The sequence below is a fragment of the Aphis gossypii genome, chromosome 1, assembly GCF_020184175.1.
Source record: "Aphis gossypii isolate Hap1 chromosome 1, ASM2018417v2, whole genome shotgun sequence".
Lineage (NCBI taxonomy): Eukaryota > Metazoa > Arthropoda > Insecta > Hemiptera > Aphididae > Aphis > Aphis gossypii.
This window is the reverse complement of record NC_065530.1, coordinates 25,487,859-25,500,514: the sequence shown is the minus strand read 5'-3', so window position 1 is coordinate 25,500,514 and position 12,656 is coordinate 25,487,859. Positions and strand designations below refer to the sequence as shown.

At 25.5% G+C, this 12,656-nt stretch overlaps 1 protein-coding gene across 1 annotated transcript in view; it reads right to left on the bottom strand.

The window, feature by feature from the left end:
* The window catches only part of LOC114122392 (lachesin-like), a 70,978-nt gene that overhangs the window by 35,262 nt on the left and 23,060 nt on the right, over positions 1-12,656 (bottom strand). The window lies entirely within an intron of this gene.

The following is a 12,656-nucleotide window of genomic DNA, read 5'->3' as shown; positions in this document are numbered from 1 at the left end:
GGCGTTTACACGGGACCGATACTGCTGCCTGTGATGTCCGTAATACAGTCCTAAAGGTCGGAAGAACAGTATATAATAATGGGCCCGTGTCGTTACCGATTTTAATGGCCGCGTAAGGGTTAGTGTATGCCGCCACAGAGGCGGCGGCGGCGACAACGGTCCGCAATAAATATATGCGCATACGATGATTTACAAGTAAATCGCATACGACGCCGCTCGGTAGGTAGGTATGTAAACAACGTCGTTCAGCGATGTGATATGGGTACTTATCATAATAGGTTGTACAATAATAGTAATAATAATGCGCGATAAAGATGACACGAAACGCAACGTTTTTCGACGTGAAAATTCTGTTCGCTATGACCTCATATTATATACATAAATATATTAATACATCGCATTTTAATACTAACAGTATTTTATTTTTATTTTTTATTTTTATTTTTTTTTTTTTTTGTATCCGACCTGTTGTTTATTACATTATCATTTGCGCCGTGTCTTCTATAATACAGTGAAACGAACACGATAATTCCGTCTCTTCTATTGCGAGCTCAAAAGGTGCCGTGCCGGCATTCTTCTCGTGCTCGATTCGCGATGACGACGACGACGACGTTGCGATTAAATTACCAAAAAAGGTTATCCTTATCAATATTCCCCGCGTGTTTGTACGCGGTGATGTTTTTAAATTGACATGATAGTCTTCAATTATTTTAAAATACCTACCTATATTATACGATATTGTCACCTCCTCTAAATTCTACGTGTTTTATATTCTTTATGTTATACTTTCATTATGATGATCGTAATAATAATAATAATATGCTTACGCCATTATCAAACATTGAAAAATCTTAACGATGGCTCCTGGACCCGACTAATCGACATTTAAATTATTAATCACTAATTAGATAGGTACCACATAATCGTATACTTAGGTACATAAGTGTTCTTTATGCGATCAATTAAACTTATATATTTATACTAACTTATTTTCACTTAAGTAATTACATAGCTGTTAATATAGGTGTCTATAAATATCAATAAATAATAATATTAAACAAAAATAGTTAAATTGTACGTTATTTTAAGTAATGACAATAGCCAATAACACCATTGTCGTTGAAGTAAGCTTTGATAATAACTTATGATCGTTTACCAAGATATCGCATATTATACCCCCAACTTAAATACCGCGAGTTCTGAGTTCATAACAAAATAATGTACAGGTACTCAAAATATTATCCGAGTTTAGAGTTTTTGTAAGATTTATTGTTAACATTCTCTTTATCTTTAACTTCACTATTTGTACAAGATTAAATTTCCAACTTCATCCCCCCTCCAAAAAAAGTGTTCTAAATACTTTAAAACGAGATTAAACAATAAATTACACAAAAAATGAATAAATAAAAATAACTAGATAAATATATATACATATAGATATTATGGACATCATTTTCTATAAATTGGTCAACATATAAAATTAATTATGGCTAAAATATAGGTAGTATCTTTAGCAGAACTATCATCATAAATTATTTTGTGAACGTCAAATCATTGATCAAAAAGTAATATATATGTATATTCAATTAATACTCTAAATATCTACCTATTAAAAGTTTTATTTTATTTACTTAAATATAACCACAAAAAAATTGTATTATTGTTTAACAATACATTATGAATTTTATATTCTGATCCAAGCGATGAATATATTAATTATATCATGGTGTGTTATTTTTTTTTTTTTTATTTAAGTTCAAGTTACTAGATAGGTTATCGATAAAATGATTCGATTTTAAAAAATAGAGGTGGTTTTAAATATTTAAATATTTCAAAATATTTATAATATCATCTTATTTACAATAAAATTATCAAAATATTTAGAATTTTAGGCTATTTTCTTATGTTAAATTTTTTTTATAAATGTTAATAAAAAAATGTTTTCCTGGTAGAAATGCTTGAAAATTTAATACAAGATTCCTCATATTAGAACCATAAAATCTAAAGAAATATATAATATAACAATTATTTTTATGGAAATGTTAAACTCCAATTTAAGAAAATTACCTATTTAAACTATGTATTCATTATTTTGTTATAATTCAATAATATTATTTGTGGTACAGGGGCGTAATTATGGGTGGGATTAGAGGGATAGATCCCCTCCCAAAACTTTTTTTACAGCTAACATTTGATTAAAGTATTGGTAATGAGTAATGACCATTTAAACTATACTCTCATTTCCAAAGCAAACAATTTTGTTTACTTTAAATTAATAAAATACCTATAGGCTAATTAATTAGATGTATTATGTTTGTGAGTTGTGGTAGATCGCAGATTAAATTAAATTATATTATTTTATGATAGGTACTTCAACGCGGCCTACGTTAACTCAGACAGTCCGAACGTTTGTACACTTATATTTCCGATTCTTAAAATAAGGCGTGCGGATTGTTATCGTGAACACACCCGAGCATAGACAAGTATACTAACGATAAGTATACACATTACACATTCACGCCAATGCACAATAGAACCTGAACAATGAACCATACTTTTTTCTGACACTTACTTTTTATTTTGTCAAAAAAAAAAAAAAAAAACAATTCATGTGATAAAATTATAATTGATGATCATACAAGGTGAGAATGACTAAATTATGCTCAATATTTTTTTTTCTAATTACTTGAATGTGATTATTACTTATTAGATTAATAATTTATTAATAATTAAATCTGATAATTAGGATAGATTAAATGGGTTAAGTATATTGGAGGTCCATAGAGACATTAAAGATAACCCTGAAGATGTATTAGATGATAATTCTAAAAGACCAAGGATATTTCAAATTAGATCTAGTTTTGTATAAAAGTTATAAAATATATAATATTTTTATATAAACTTGTATTTTTCAATCAACTATAATTTAATTTTTTTTTTTTGTATTCTAGTGGGGTGGGGGTAGGTTACTGTATGAGGTGTACAGATTTTACAAAAAAGTATAATCCCCTACCCCAAACCAAATTCCCAATTACGCCACTGTTGTTGTAACTTATAATTTTACGATTTTATATTATACTATACGCAATGAAATTTTTGTTTTATTTTAAAATATTATCTTATTAGGTATAGATATTATGAACCTATTAGATTCTGAACGAAGTGATGAATGTATTGATTTTACAATGATGTGTGTTTTTTTTTTTTTTTTTTTTTATTTTTGTGTCTGTCACCACGTTTTGGAGCAGTAAAAGTGCTCCGATTTTAAAAAGTGGACCCTGTTTCGGATAGGAAAGTGAATGTAGTTTGTACTTTGGGGGGTCAAAAGTAAAAAATTTCCGATAGTTTTCAAAAGCGCCGAGAAAAACCAAAAAAAAATGACGGAAAAACGGGAATTTTAACGCAAAACCAGTTTTCGACCAAATCGATTTTTTTTTATGGTTGTAATTCAAAAACTAATCACTGAAAATACTTGAAATTTTCACCAAATGTTAATGTCAGTGGTATCCGTATATACTTAAATTTTCAAAAAATTTTGACTTTTTTTGAGTTATTTATAGACCACTAAAATTTTCGATTTTTTTGAGAAATTTTTTTTAAAGTGTCGATAAAATTTTTGGATGACCAAAAAGTTTTGAAAATTTAATACAAGGTTCCTTATGAGTTGTTTTTAATGTAGCTAAAAAAAATTAAAAATCGTTAGTCACAATTTTTTTTTATAAGCGTTTTTAGTTCAAATTTTTACGAAATCTGTCGAAAACGCGAAAATTTGCAAGTAATTTTGATGTTGAAAAATCATAAAATTTTTTTCTTTTATAACTAAGTTTTGAAAATTTGGTACAAAGTTCTCCATACATTTTTCTTCAATTATCTGTAAAAAAAACTCTACCGGATTCAGACAAAAAATTTTTATGAGTGTTTGAAATTTAAATTTTTACAAAACCACGCTAAATAACGGTTTAGCCTCAAACGATTTGTTATAATTCAAAAAGTATAAGTCGTAGATACTTGAAAATTTTACCAGTTATTTAGATTGGCATTTTATTTACTTGATTTAATTTTCAAAATATTTTGAGTTTTTTTGAGCTATTTATAGACAACTGAAATTTTCAATTTTTCTGAATAAATTTTTTGAAGGGTCGATAAAATTTTTTTGGCCCTATCAAAATACTTGAAAATTTTATACAAAGTTCTTCATATGTTATTCTTATAGTGATTAAAAAATTATAAGAATACATAGGCACAATTTTTTTTTATTAGCATTTGAAGTTCAAATTTTGACGAAAATTCGTCAAAAGCATGAATATTTGCAAATTATTTGAAGTTGAAAAATCATAAATTTTTTTGTGTTTATAACTAAGGATTAAAAATACAACACTAAGTTTTCCATTAGTTTACCTTCAAGTATCTAAGCATCGTTATAGGAAAAATTTTAAGTGGGTTTGAATTTTAAATTTTAACGAAATCGCGTAACGATAACGATTTATCCTCAAACGATTTTAAATATTTGTTATTATTCAAAAAGTATAAGTCGTAGATACTTGAAAATTTTATCAGTTATTAAGACTAGCGTTTTCTTTACGTGATTTAATTTTCGAAATATTTTGAGTTTTTTTGAGCTATTTATAGACAACTGAAATTTTCAATTTTTCTGAAAAATTTTTTTTGAAGTGTCGATAAAATTTTTTTGGCCCTATCAAAATACTTGAAAATTTTATACAAAGTTCCTCATATGTTATTCTTATAGTGATTAAAAAATTATAAGAATACATAGGCACAATTTTTTTTTATTAGCATTTGAAGTTCAAATATTGACAAAAATTCGTCAAAACCATGAATATTTGCAAATTATTTTGTAGGTATATTTCATAAAAATTTTTGTATAAGTAGCTAAGAGTTGAAAATTTAATACAAGGTTTTTCATAAGTTTAACTTACAATTATTATAAAAGAACTTAAATTTTGTTGTATTCAGGCCATTAAAACATAAACCACCTTTTTCACCAACCACTAGAAATTATATCCTAGGCTGACAAATCATCTTCGTTCAGAATCGTTTTTCGTATACAATGATAACTATCATTGGATTCAAATTTAACACTCCTATAATATATAATAATGATCCATACGGCACCTAATGTACAGCAGAGCGGTACTCACTTGCCCGCTTTTTTTACTATTGTTTTAAGCTATCTACAGAAAGATTTTATTAAATTTTAAGTTTTATAAGTTAATGTATTTATGGTATAAATGTGTAAATATTATTATAATAATTAAATACTAATAATATAATAGGCGTGCCAATATTTTTATCAATCAACTATAATACTAAAATAAAAATAAATTACTTTAATAGCTATATATCAAAAAATATTATGACATAGTGATTAGACCATTTGCGTTCAGGATAATTTTTCGTGTACAATGACATATCACTGAATTCAAATGTAACAAACTTACAATAGTGACCTACTCGATACCTATCGTACAACAGAACGGTAATTACTTAATAAAAATTTTATATTGAAAACAAAGAAAATTCATAATATTTAAAGTCACTTATGATGAAACAATTTGATTCGAAAACAATGTGAAGTGTATCAAATTCCACCCCTCATTATGATAAAATGAATAGTTGATAAAATAGATCTATTTCATCATGAAAATATTTAAGCAAATGTAAATAAATTCTAAATATATCTACATATTTTGATATTATTTGATGCATTAATACTTAAATTATTTTTAATACAATTATATATTTGTAGTTAAGATTTCAAATTAAATATTCATACTGAAGTCATAAGTTATTATTTTCAATATTTCCAGTATTTCTCTTTAAATATTAATATGCTAGCATGTACCTACTGCAGAGTATGTATTTTCTCAGATGACATAAATAGTGTATTTTTAGCAATAATTATGAATGCAGAATGAGTGAAGTAATATATATGAAATTCTTTTTTTGTCTTTTAGTATACAGAAGAAAAAACACATTTATTAGTATGTTTGTATTATTAACTGCAGTTTTTATTAAACGGGTTCTGTGAAATTTGAATCTTGCCGACACCATAACGAATTATTTGTAAATATTTCACTGCTTTAAAATACCTAAAAGACAAGTATACGTATAGTTTACTTTGGTTTTATGTATTAATATTTTATTTAAAAGTATCCGGCTATTAAATCTTGACATAGGTACTCATAATTAAATAAGAGACAGATTCATACTGTTTTACGACTTATAAACAGTACGAATCATTTATATCTACCAAAATAAAAAATAAAAACAAATCAAAGTTATAATAACTATCATTAGAAAATCCGAAATAGCCAATAAATTATTCTTTTTAATTTAAAAAAAAAATACAGTTAATTTTTCATATCATGACTGAATTCGTCTGACATCAATATCAATCAATAAATTTAGTTTTTCGAATTTCACTTGAAAATGACATACTATAATGATCATTTTTCAAAAATATCATCTATGTTAAATCAATCGGAAGATTTTACAGATAGAAGTTTTGCAATAAGAGAATATTATTTGAAAACCAAAAACTGACACTTTTATTTTAATTATAAGCTACAGTAAACTAACTTCCTCCCAGTTTCATTAAAAATAATTTATCATTTCTTTCAACATTATGAAAATTAATAATGATAACATTTTAAGATGAACCAAAATAATCAATACGATGCGATTAATTTCGAACATTCCGCGAGTATTAGTATTATTGTATCACATCCGTATTTTTCTATTTTTGTAAATACATTTTATGAGATACCATATAAAAACAAAAATCTACCAGTCAGTTCATAATAAAAATAATCAATTATCTAATTAAGAGCCGTTACTAGAAAGATATTGGGTATTACCTATAGTTAAATATATTTAATGAATAATTTTATTTAAAATAACTATTATTATTATAAATTACCTAATATCATCATGTTTTGTTTTATCCAATTAAAATTGAAATATTACAAGTGTATTTTCAAATTTTCAATAAATATACGTTATATAATTTATTTAATTCATAAAATAATTAATAAAGTATATCTACATTTCTTGAATCACAAAGAAAATAAGATTAAAACATTAAAACGATTTTGTTTTTGAAATGGTTTGTTTATATACTCATATTTAACAATTAATATGTTTGGGTGATTTATAAATTGTTAAACATCTTCATTCTATCATAACAATATTTTATCGAAAACAATACTATGGGTTACCAGCGCTGGAAAATTTCCACTTTCCTTCATTATTATTTTTTTAATTGCAATACATTTTATATTAATATTAATTTTATAATTTACTTGTTGTGTTAATCGTGTGTACAGATTGTATACAATTATTTTATTGAAATAAATAAAAAATAAATTTAACAAGTTAATTAAATAACAATGTTCGCGATGCAACGCTATTTTTACACCAGATTATTTCAGCGTGCATTTATACAAAACGACTTTAATATTCAAATCATTAGTATTTTAACAGTTTCTAACGCTTGAGAGCATGTTGAAGTGTAGTCATCCGAATTCAGATTAAAGTGTCTCTTAAAATGTGTTAAATGGTTTCGAACGTTTCTAGATGAGTTTTTGACCGGGTCAATTTGTGTCTCAACGTAAATAAGGGGAAAAATTAGAAATCTACTAAACAGTTCAAAAACCCATAATAAAAATACAGACTTATATGTCGACTTTAATAACTTTTAGTTATAAATTTACCAAATCTCGACCGCGAATTTCCATATAAATCGAATTTGTTTGTAAATATATGCATACCGAAGTTTTTAGTTTTATTGCTCCATAAATCAAAATAGTCAGTTTTTATTTTCAAATAAAACAATAGTGGTTTGTTTAAAAAATTAGAGTCCATTTGATGAGAGAAAAAATCCCATCCCGGCGGGTGATCCGATTGAAATTTAATACTTTTTACCGAGGACAAAAAACATATCATACTATTTTTATAGTAACCTTAAAATATATAGTTTATTTAATTATATAGGTATCAGTAAAAATAAATTTATAGTGTTTTTTTCTATACTAGATATTACGAAATATGTTAGTTCGGTCAATTACCAGATTTGTTATCTATATTATATTTCTGATAAATTAAATACAACGATCGTTATAAATATTTTGGCATAAAAAAATTTTCGTTTAACCTTTTTATTTAATAAAAATATAAGCTACACCAATAGCATTATATAAATATACTTTAACAATGACCGACTCAAATTGTGTGTATGTTGTTTTAATACACATTAATACACAATTATATTTAATCATAGTATTATAGATAACCAGTTAATAGCAGGTAACTAACTAATAGAATTATTCATATTATATTATACATAATTTATTGCAGTTTTAAAAATGATATCTTAATTTTATTGTAAATAGGTTTGAAAAATTACATAATTTAAAATCTTAAAATATGTACCTACCACGTTTTGTATTTGATACATGATCACAGACCAATTTTTACTTTAAACTTTACCAAAAATATTTATGCTATTTTAAAATATTTAAGTTCTAAATTCTATCGATTCGATATTACATCATCGTGATACTAATAGGTATTAATAAATCATGGGTACCTATTTTCTTTTTAATAAAAAAAAAATTAATGCATCACTGTTATTAATTAATAAACACTATAGGTATAAGTATCTTTATTCTTTACTTTAAAATAAAATAAGTTATATAAATGTCGATAAAAAAAGTTTAATTATATTCTCTCAAAATAACGCTAACTGACATTCGCGTAAAACTTTTTTTTATAATTCGATCTCTTACATATGAGAGAAACGTATAATTATTATATTATTTGAGATTAAGGATTTTGCATAAATCAAAAGATTCTCGTTATCGCATAAAGTAAATTACAATATCCACATTATCTACATTTGTCATAATAATATATGAAGCGTAAACCAAGTCACGAGAAAGTTTTAAACTTTTTATGACTGCAGGGAATTCAAAGTTATAATATCTCGTTTTTATAAAATTTCTAATTTTATTTAAACTTGGAATGTTAAACATTATAATTCAAAGTTCTGCACATACATGTATTAAAAGTGAGAAATTGGCCATGTTTCTCTGAGTAAATTCATCAGTTTAACAAATGGAATAGTAATATATTTTATTAAATGAATAATTAGATATAATAATATATACGACAAAATATATAATATTATTTTCTACAATAATCAACCACCTATCTTTTAGATATAATTTAATAGACTATTACTAATTTTGAACACTAGTCTCACTTTACTCTATCATTGGTTCTAAGCTATTGATGTATTTTATTTTTTTAATTTAAATAAATGATAAATAAATGTATCAAAATAATTCATTTTATACAAAAATAAATAAGGCTACATTTATTTATAATTACTTAAATTTATATGTAATTATATTGGAACATTATTATGATATTACAATCAACTACTCTTATAATTATATTATGTAGAAATGAATAGCAGAAAAAAAATTAATATTTCTAATATAAAATTCTAGTTTTCATAATAGTAAAAAATATTTAAATAATTATTTTTATCTAAAAAAAAATAAATAAATAAATGATATTTAACAAAAGTAAGATATATTTATGAACATATAATTTAAAAAATAAAATATATTTGAAATAAAATGTACTTGCATGAATATGCTGCAAGTACATATTTTTTATCGATCCCTAAATTATGTGACGTATGTACTAATTTTTCATATTTTATTTTCAAACAAATTTATGAAATTCAGATTGCAAATAATTACTTTAATTTCCTCATTGATAATAGTTGTTGTTAACTTTATTATACACATTCTTTAAATATATAATCAGTACACATGTCTGTCACGACAGTAATCATGAAGTAAGTAGTTACTCATAATACCTCTAGTAGTATAAATAATTTTTAATGAAGTTGTAACATTCAAATTTAATGCCAAAATAAGCTTAAATTATACAATAACATATGAACCTTTACTGACCACTGATCGATTAATTATACTTATTTATTTTACTCATAAATATTATTTTCAGATAACCGTTTAAAATAAATCATTATACATTTTATACCATTTTATTTAACTCGAATTGCTATGTATAAATAAAGGTAACACTTTCAAATAAATAAGAAACAGAAAAACATTTCAATCTATTATTGTTTATAGTAAGGCTTTAATACTATACAATATAATCTACACTATTATATTTTATACAATATATTTATATATATTAATAAAGCATCAACACGCAGATTATATTCTCATTTAAAATTATAATTAAAAACAAAATATAAATTTCCTGTGTAGGTTTTTAGAGGTATCATTAATAATATAGCAACATAAGATATTATGAACTTTCTAGACTAGAATTAAATTCTAGTCAACATTAGAAATTGTAGTTTTTAAGAAAGTGCTTGTTAACAGTGATATCATTTCAGTTTTTATTAGTTGTGGTTGATCAAACGTTTTGACTAGCTCATATGATCAAAAAAAAAATCAATAAATTAGCTTGCAAACTTCGATCCAGATCCAATTGCATTGAGTAATACAATTGTCAATTCCCATATTATATGATTGTATATACTGTATAATCATAGGTAAAAATTATATAATCATATTGTAAAAAAAAATAATATGTGGAACCAAATAAATAAAGTACTTCTCTTATAGTGCTGTAATTTTACATTTTTCGAAACAAATTAATTTACAATATTAAAATCAACTATACTAAAATATAACTATCAATAATTGATAACTGCGAGCTTTGAAATAATATAAAATAATTCTATTGAAATTTAATTTTTATTATTGTTGAATGTTGATATACACGCCCACATACAAATGTTTGTACATTTTTTAACTACCTATATAATATCAGCATCATCCCGTTCAATAGAAGAAAAATAATAAACAACAACAAGTTGCACTTAAAATAAATATATTATAGAACACACATGCCAATTGTATACATACCCATGCATATACTCCAACCAAAACAACTATAAATATTAAATAGGTATTATTGTGACAATAATTTCCCAATAAATATGGATGTATTTACACAAAATTATAAAAATAGTCATCTGTTATCCCAAAAAAAAACTATAAACCTATTCTACAATCATACATTATGGTGAAATTAATAAATATTTTACATATAATATCAGAGTTAATGTTAATTTATTATTTGTACTTGCTTTTCTTAATGCTTAAAATGCTGAAAAGGTATTTATATTAAAAATTTATAATATCAGTACCTATTATTTTTTATATTAAAATTATTAACCCTCAGCTCACAGAAAAATATTGAATAGTATTTTATAGGAGTAACAAACAAACAAAGCGATCAAGGAGGAGAGCTCATAGTACAATAATAATAATTAATTCCTAAGAATATTTTTTGCTTCGTATTCGATTAAATTAGCGTAAAACGAATTATCTCGAATAATATAATATTAAGGATCATCATAAGGACATGACTGCACACTCTGAGCATATGCATTATTATTACTATTACTATTATGAGATTATTATGAGTGTGTTCGACCAAAGTGAGAAGTATATATATATTTAAAAAAATATTTCTAATGGAAACCCTCCCTCACATTGTTATCGGAAACCGGAACCAGCCGGAAACCACGACACAGGTGTACGCTTGAGCGTGATGGTCGGAAGAGAAGTGTGGGGATTTGGACGAACATAATCATAGATCGCCCACAATAAGTATCACGGGTGACGGCGTGATAGATGCAGTGGTAAGGGGGGAATCTCTCGGGTGAAAAGTGTTTCTAGAGCATGCGAGTGAGTGCGTGTGTGTCGTTTCCGACCTCCCTTTGTGCTAGTGCCATGCTCACGGATTATTCATAACGTCAGCAGACCCTCTAATGACCGGCACAGCTCTCCCCGCGATCGCATCTCATCACACCACCACCGTCGCCGCCGCCGCCGACGACACAAACGGTTTTACAGGAATCGCCCTTCCGCCTCACACGCCCGTTACTGATAACCGACCCACATCTACCTATATGTATATTGTACATTATGCAAGTATATGTGTTGTTCTTACCACCACCATTACCAATGCTGTACTATAGAACTACTACTAAAACTTCTAATATACTTCTACAACTACAACCAGTGTAAATAGGGGTAGAATAGGGTTCCTAATTTTGGACACCCCCTCCCCTCACCAAAATAATCTAAATTAACTTTAACCATACGATACAATAGGTATAGCAGTGTTACTTTTATAATAAGTTAATTCACAATGACTGCAATACAATACCTACTATTATTAAACAATATATTTTTATGATTTACATGTAAGATTCTATTAAAACAAATACATTATTACAAAATATATTACATGAGTCACAACCATAACTCATAATAGCATTGTACTTATTGATATTATGCTAAAGAATAAATATCGATTTATTTAGAAGATTATAATATCACGTACTAGGCATTGTACGACTCGTATGAAATATAAAAATTTCTTCTCGGTCGCATGACTTTGTTTATAAAAAGTCAAGACTTAAAATATATCTACCTATTTATTTTTAATCCTTACATGAAATATTAAAAAAAAAAAAACTTTTAACTAACCAATAATATCTTTTAAATCACTGC